Below are 8,869 nucleotides of genomic sequence, written 5' to 3'. Positions count from 1 at the left end.
AAATGTGAAAATTAAGAAGCTTTTGATGAATAAATCCAAAATTGTAACCCTAGTCCTTAAGGTAGGGGGTGTCAGTGCGAATGTGTGGACGTAGCGCGTATGTGTGTGTGGCAGAAGAGGACCACATAACACCAGCAGCGCCGGTGGAGAAACCGCACCGGGTGAATGGCAGGCGAGCAGAGAGAAAACGTGAACAAAAATCCTCAGTTTAGCTTCAAATGGACAGAGTAAGAACAGTGACTAATGAATAGAGACTGCAGCTCTGCAGCGTCTCGAGATTAAGTCCCCATCTCCGGACACAAACACATAAACACCACACGATTCGACGACCGACTATAGGCAAGACTTGACAATTCTGAGTCGACTATACAAATTGTTAGTCAGTAAAAGTTAAAATACCTAGACAATGTAATGATGATTTGAGCTGGGAAGACACTGCATTTTTTGCATGTTGTACATGTTTAAATCAGCCTTTGTGCACGGCCAAAACCTGCAACTTTTATGCTCCGGTCAGTTTTGTCCATTGATATTTCAGCGTTACTGTGTGCAATTCTGCTATGAACAAAAAACAAGAAAAGAAAGACGGAGCTGCAGACGGAAAATGTCCTGCAGCAAAGACAACAAGACTACACACAGTTTTAGCAAAACATGTAAAATACTACTGCTGTAGGAAACACACAACACAACTTGATGATTACTATGAGTAATCAAACAAAAGACGAGCCCCCGCTGTCAGAAACCTGGATACTGTTAGATTACAGTAATATTAAAAAGGGAGAAAAATGTTTTCTTACATCTGAAACAGAATCTGGAAGTTCCTGTTTCACTGCTGCCTTAAACACTGTTCTTTCCTTTGCTTTGCCTTTGATGTGTGATCGACAGATTAATTAATCAGTTTTGCTTATTTGTATGCGTCGGGCATTTCAGCCAGTGAAAGTATTACCCTTCCATCCTGGTTGCCCTTCACTTCCTACAGAGCAGACTGTGCTGATTCATGTCTGCCCCTGTGTCTTTGTGATTGAAAGGATATAGTTATCTGGTTGCCTAAAACATGTGCCAAAAATCACATTATCTTCAGCATGTTACTCATGTGTGTTCACCAGATGGCTTGTGAGTATTAACCCTTGTGCTTGGGATGTCGCTAGCTACATAAACTTTTGTACGGGATTTGGTGTGCGGATTTCTCTGTTTGACTCGTCATGTTGACAAAATAAGAATAAACTAAGAACTTAGCTTGGAAGAAAGAATGAATATCTGAAAAAAGCTGACCCATTGCATCATACTTTTCACCTACTTGCTAGTGTTTTTTTGCCACTCTAGCATGCTGGAAATGCCGGTCTATCAGTTGGTGCACAACTTTGGTCCAGACTGAAATATCTCAACAACTATTGTATAAAATCCCATAAAATTTTAGACATACATTTATGATTCTCAGAGGATGAATCCTCATGATTTTGGTGATCCCTGTAGCACCACTAGAAGGTAAACATTTTCACTTATCCTTTGAAATGTCTCCACATCTTCAAGATGGGTTAGCAAAAAATGTGGTATTCAAGGTTCCTAGATGATGTGTCCTACTAACTTTTCATCTAGCAGTATTGTAAAACCTTTCTATTTGCCCGTCTTTGGTTTATGACCAAATAATTACAATACCAAAAAACCTGCATACCAAATACCTTTGTGTTTTCATTTTTATGACCTGGCCCATCCAATTTGCAGATTATCCATAGTGCCCACAGGAACCCATCACTGGAACCCACCTATACAGACGCATCACATTATGTGAATAATGCTCCCTTTACATAGCAGGAGAATACTTCCATTGACCAATAATAACCTGGTTCAAAGTCAATGGCACAATCACTTACTGCTGCCTCAAGATAGTAATGCTGATTTCCTGATTGGAAATATTGACAGTGCGCCACATGTAAGATAGGGCATTTAGTCTTATTTTGTTCTCTTTACTAAAAAGAGAAACTAATTGTTGGTGTGGTGGGTGTGAGCCTTTGTCTGATCATGATAGTGAGAAAAGTCACCTGCAGGAATAAAACAAAGATAAAAAGACTGGGAAAGTGTCAAAATTAAACCAAGAAGCAGCAGTGGCCAGGAAGAAAGAAAGGGATGACTCTGATCATGTCAGAGCCCAGGGAGGAGGTATATTGAGCAGAAGTGATCATTTGAGGCTTTCCCCTCTGCTGAGCTAGATTTAAAGATTATAAGATTCTTCATAGGAGGCAGCAGGTGGAGGAAAATGTAAAAAGAAGAGATTGTGTGCCCTTAAAGGAAGTTCGAGGAGAGTTAGTGTGAACGTATAACAAGAATAAATCCTCTATTCATAGTTTTCTCCCCCTCTAATCTGGTAATCTCTAGATTTTTGGTTTCTCTTGCAGTAGCTCCTATTTTTGGGGTATTTGGAGCTAAAGTCTGTTTTCATTTATTCATTGATCCTCTTCTATTCCTTTCTCTCTATTCTCTTTTCTATCCATGTCCTGCCATTCTAATTTTACTTGTTTTCTTCCACTTTTTTTCCACTCACATTTAATCCTTTTTTTTTATCTTTCTCCCACCTTTTTATATTACAGTTTTATGACCTCAATTTCTTGTATCACTTTATGTTCCTATCAATTTTCCTTCCTCCCACAAATTTCATCCTCCCCTCCACATTTTTATATTGCCTCTTCTCCTTTCCTACATTTCCCATTCCTTGGCTTTAGCTTATCACTTCTTACTTCTGTGCCATTAAAACAATTTGACTCTACATGGGTCATTCAACTAGATATTGGATTATCATCATTACAAAACTAAGCAGCATAAGCAGGAAAAGGAAGCCTCCCAGAGGGTCAGTTTCAATTTAGCAAGAAAGAATGAGATGGATATCATTTACTCTAGATTTCTGTGGATTTTTATTTTTACATTTTGTGGATGTTCCTGAGTTGCATTTCATATGAGATAAGACTGCTAGAGGGACGATTAAAGAGACTCAAAAGAAATTGGCTTATGCGGACATTTCATCTACATCTGATAAGTCCCCAATGTAGATAAGTGGCTGTGATAGCGGATATTCTTTGACCCCACCTGGTTCTCATTAAGCAGATTAAAACTAGGAGGGTTTGCTGCATTATCAGGGAAAGAGGTTGCAAAAGACTGTAAAATGGATGTGACTACCAAAATTTATATTCACCTCAAGTTAAATATTACTGAATTTGTCCTCACTGTGTATTAAAAAAAAAAAGGTTTTAAACACATTCATGCAACTTGGTCGCCATTTATGTTGTCCATTTTACCTTCATCCATCAGCATTCAGTAAATATTTTCCTTCCTCTTTTCTATTTTATGTAACATCAAAAACCTTTCGTATGTTGTCAAATATGTACAAAATTATTTTTGTTGTGTTGTTTTATTCAGTTCAGAACTAGCAAAGTTTTAGCAAAGTTAGAAGTTTTAGCAAAATTAATGTTTTCCCATTTGACAACAGCAAAAACAACATGTAAACTAGAGCTGACCCCGAATAGTGTAAGATGCGATGCTTTGATGGGTGGAGCCTTATTCGACTGTCAATCTCACAGTCGAAGCTTCGCAGCGAAACAAGGATCATGCCATTGTGGCGATATGGGGGTGCTCAACTGATTTTACATAGAACTACCAGTTTTCTCCCAATAAGTTAATGTACAGCCTATTACAATATACATTTCAACATTTAATGCTGTAAATAAACATTTAAAAAGAATAAAACTTCCAATAAATGTTTTAAAAGTGTGTGAATAAATCCAAAATTGTAACCCTAACCCTGGGTCGTCAGTGCGCATGTGTAAGCGTAACGTGTATGTGTGCAGCAGCGGAAGAGGAACACTTGCTATGCTAAATATATGGAGCCCCAGATTCACTGGTGTTGTGCCGAGTTTTTTTATTTGTTTATTAGAAAAGGGACAATGTACACTGATCAACATTCAAGCAAATGCAAGCGTACCCGAGTTAGTCACAGGCTAGTTTTCATCGGCAGTGCCCTTGCCAGATGTTATTAGGAATCTTAAAATAGTAAACTGTTATAATACAATAAAATACATTATACAATTGACAAAAGGTAAAAAATTACACTGTGTTAAAAATCACAAATAATCGAGTAAACAAGATGAGCAGATCAAATAAAAAAATAGATGATACAGTTATTGTTGGTGGATGGGACCAGCATCAGTGTTGACAGTGTTGATTTTCAATAAGCCATTTCTTAACATTACTCTTAAATTAGTAGTAGGATGGAGACTCTCTAATTGATGGTGGTACGGAGTTCCATTTATGTGACGCTGTAAATACAGTTAATACTGAATACAGTTTTTTTGAGTGGGATTGTGCAGTCCCTCCTAGCTGCACCTCTAATAACTTGGTTTGCAGTTGATTTAAAGTTGATTAGGCCAGACAAAGGAGGAGGAGCTAAACTGTACAAGATCTTATAAACTAAGCAGACATTTCTGTATTTAATGAGGTTTTCCCAATTAAGTAGTTTATACTTTTTTAGAATATGGCAATGATGTTAACGAAATGGCCTTTTGTCTAGAGTTTTAAGTGCTTGTTTGTATAATGATTTCAGTGGTTTTAAGGCTGTAGAGTAAGGCTTTCAGACGGTACGTGATGTGGGAGAGAACCAATGAGTGGAAATATGACTTAGCTGCCTCAGTTGATACCTGAAATTAGCCAAACTGAACTTTACTTTACAGGCCTTCTTTATGTGGGTTTTGAAGGCAAGGTTTGAGTCTAAGTGTAGTCCTAAGTACTTGTATTCTCAGACAACTTTTAGTCTGTGTCCTGAAATGAAAATATCTTGCTCTGTGTCTATGCAGAAACCTTTGGAAAGAAACATACAAACTGTTTTTGGAACATTCAGTTGCAAACAACAGTGATTAAGTCAGGATGTGACCTTCACTAATACATCTGTTAGCTTGATTGCAACCTCTTCAGCAGTCTTACTATGAGTAAAAATAACTATCATCAGCATCCATTAAAATATCACAATTTCCACAAACAGAAGGTAAATCATTAAAGAGGAGCTATTGTTGAGATGGTCAATGATTTGTTTGTTAATCAGTTTTTCATATACCTTAGATACTACAGGTACAACGCTGATGGGCCTGTAGTTGGAAGTCAGTAGAGGGTCACCACCTTTGAATATAGGGGACACAACGGCAGGTTTCCATGAATCAGGAAACCTTCCTTGAGCTAGTGAAGTATTGATTATGTGTGTTAATGGGGTAACTATTGGAGAACTAATCTCTTTCAGCATAAGTGTATCCATATAGACATCCTTAGCCCATGAGGATTTGAGAGATGTGACTACTTTTACAACCTCACCCTCTGATACTGGACTTAGTGTTAATGCTGGCTCTCTAGTATTAGCTGTACATGCATTATTTTGTTGTACTGCGATAGTATCTACTGACTTAAAGTATTGATTGAAGGCCTGTGCCACATCAGTCGGATTCATCACTTTTAGTACAAGTAGCTTGGTTATAATAATGTTTTGATAATAATGTTTAATTTTTGAATCTGACTCCATATGGCTTTTGAGTTACCATTTGAATTTTCAATAATTATGATGAAAAAGTCCGCCTTTGCTTTTCTCAGTTCTCTAGTTACTGTGTTTCTTAGCCTAACGAATTTATGCCTATTGTGGGACATCTTTGATTTTGTGTCTATTTTTAAAGCATTGACCCGCTCCTTCATTAATTTTAGAACTTTCTCATTCATCCAGGGAAGACTTTGTTTCTTGTTTTTATATTTAATTCTAATTGAGAATTCATAGATTTTGGATTGCAATTTTTCTGTAAATATTTGACTGGTCATTTCTAAATCATTTTCAGGAAGCAGCTCATCGGAGTTGATGTTTTTTATGGCTGCCTTAAAGTTCTCTTGTTTGTTTTGTTCGGGATGCCAAAATATTCCTTATTGCCGGCGTTCAGAAACCGCTTGCAAGTGAGTTTTCTGGATATGAGCACCATATTATGATCCGATAGCCCAGTTATCATATTGAATGATTTTGTGATCCTTTCTGGTCTGTTACTAAATATAAGGTCAATTTGGGTACTGGTGCTGTTTGTTATTCGTGTTGGACCTTTAACCAATTAACCAGATTAAAACCATCAGAAATTTGCTTGAGCTTCGTTCTTGAGGACTTTTAAGTTGAAGTCACCTATTATGATTATTTCTTTCTTAAAATCAAATTGACATAATACTGCCTTGAGTTTTTTTATAGAAGCTAATTTGAGGAAGGTGGTCAATAAATGACTACAAGGGTGTAGGACATCTGAGGTGAAAGAATCATATTTAAGGCTACACATTCTAGATCACTGGGATTTTGCAATTGAATCTCATTGTTTCTTACATATATCGTAACTCCACCCCCTTTTGCATTAGTTCGGTCCCTCCGGTAAATATCATAACCCGGAACGATTAGAGTAGCGGATGGAGAATTTTCATGAAGCCAGGTTTCCGTTAAACAGAGGAAGTCTAAATTAGACTCAAGTAATATGTGATTTATTTGATCACTTTTGGATTTTAAGCTCCAAATGTTTAGGTGGCCGCCTAACATGCCCTTTGGCTTTGCTTTCGGATCCCAGATAATCCTTGAGCTGTTGGAAAGAATTTCCACTTCCGGTTCTTATGGATGGCTCGGTTTACTTCCCCACACTTGTTTTTCTTGTACACGTGTTTGTCTGATGAATTCCTGCGGTGTTTGTCCCTCGATTTGAATGTACTCACAAGCGTATCGTCACGGATCGTGATGGTTTTACCGCCGGTGAGTTTGTGGTGTCCAAACAATAATGCTGCGATGATGGGTTGAGAAGAAATCCGCTTGACACTGTTGTTGATCATAAAAGTTTATTACATCAAGGAGTTTAGCATCAATTACAAGCTCTGCAGCAGCTTGGAGAGTGACCCAGCCCGATGACCACTCTGTCTCTCTGTACATCAAACACAGCTTATATAGGACATGTTTAGGTATCTGCTAAATACCATATAAGGGTCTGAGACTGCAAACTAAGGCTCCAATCCATATAAGGGCACAGTGCTGTAGGATAACTGTAAACATCTGTTAGACACCATAGAAGGGTTCAGTACTATTCTGAGGTAACATAACACGGGGTCAGAGGTCAAATTCTATAGAAGGGTTCACTCCCTACATAAACACTGACCTCTACTCTCCCCTTAAAAGGTCACTAATCCTCTGTCCAGCTGCTAGAGTCAAATGCACATATGTTCTACACCACAAGTTCAATGGTGGATGATCCTCCTACGGGATCCGGACGGCTGTCATGTCCTCCGGTGTGTTCAGATGACCAGAACTGGAGTGCTGGAAGAGGGTAGCGCTGAGTTTAGCGCTGACCACACATGAAGAGGCCTCCTGTGGTGTGGACGGCTTTCTCCGTGGCAAGGTCAACTGCAGACGCCTACTAGGACTGGCCTGTTAATAGGACGCCACTGAATACCCTCTGGATACTCCGTGGAGCTCGGGGAGAGTGCACATCAGAAAAGGTAAGTTTGCTGTGTGAATTTGGGGCATGAGTAGTCTCTAACAATACTACATACCTGAGCTGAGGTAGAGTTGCGTGTAGAAACATCAGTGATACTTGCTCCATTTGTGGTTGGACCAGGATGCAGCAGTGAATGGCAGGCGAGAGAGAGAGCACCTCAGTTTAGCTGGAAATTTACAGTGTAAGTTCAATGGAAAGAGACTGCAGCTCTGCAGCTTCTCAAGATTAAAGTGGAGCTACCGTGTGTAGATCAGATTAGCATTTATTTGTTTCACAGGTGAGAAATTTCAACATTACAGCAGAAAGTGGATATGGAATAAGTGACATTAATTTAATACTAACAATATCAAAATTCAAAATAAATTATACAATACTAAAATTAAAAAACTATGTTTTTACACCTATACAACAAATTACCAAATATGAAACAGTGTAAGTGACTATATGTATGTTGGAGTGCTTTTCCTTGAGACTTCAAACAGATAAAAACAAATAAAAACAAATTCAGTATTAAAGATGCAAAGTGACTTTGTGCATTGATTTTTACTCAGTTTCTGAGTCTGAGTTGTGGTTACTGTTTAATGCTGATCAGCGCTGATTATAAAGTCTCACGGCTGCAGGAAGAAAAGATCTTCTGAATCTCTCCTTCACACAGAGTGGGTGTATCAGTCTGCCACTGAAGGAGCTGCTCAGTGATGTTAGTGACGCATGAAGGAGATGGGACGAGGTCTCCAACATGGATGAGAGCTTAGCTCTCACCCTCCTCTCTCCCACCACCTCTACAGGTTTGTTCCTGTCTGCCGTTGTAATGCTGCTTCTCCAGCATACCACACCAAAGAGGATGACTGACGCCACCACATAATCACCACAGTGTAACAAGAATTGAGCATTAAGGCTTGCAGTGTGAACGTAACCTTTAAGTTGATATGATTAACTTTATTTACGCAGCCAGCAGATGTCATAACATTAACATTCATTTGGAGGTGTGTGTTCTGGCCACCCAACAAAAGTCCAATATTCACTCCTGAGCAAAATATCCAGATCTTTTGCTGCTAAATGTTCCCACTATGTTCACCAGCTAGTCGCTAACTAGTCTGTCTGCAATTTGGTGCAGAGCAGGTAGTGTCCAGTGTGTAACGGCTCAGAAAAGCAGCAGGTTTGAACCCAAAAGCCTGTCGATATTCAAGTTCACATTGGTAAAAATCAAAAAGAGGCACACCTACCTAGATGTGGATCAGGCAGGAAAAACCAAAGGCTGTAAAGTTAGGCATATTCAAACCAGACAGTCCAGCAAATGGAGTCGAGTGAACCATCATATATCCTGCCAGGCTTATTAGGGAACTGGA

This window comes from Micropterus salmoides, unplaced genomic scaffold (assembly GCF_014851395.1).
Source record: "Micropterus salmoides isolate LMB-PRFRI ecotype aquatic unplaced genomic scaffold, ASM1485139v1 Ms_hic_scaffold_2, whole genome shotgun sequence".
NCBI lineage: Eukaryota > Metazoa > Chordata > Actinopteri > Centrarchiformes > Centrarchidae > Micropterus > Micropterus salmoides.
This window is presented reverse-complemented; position numbering follows the sequence as displayed.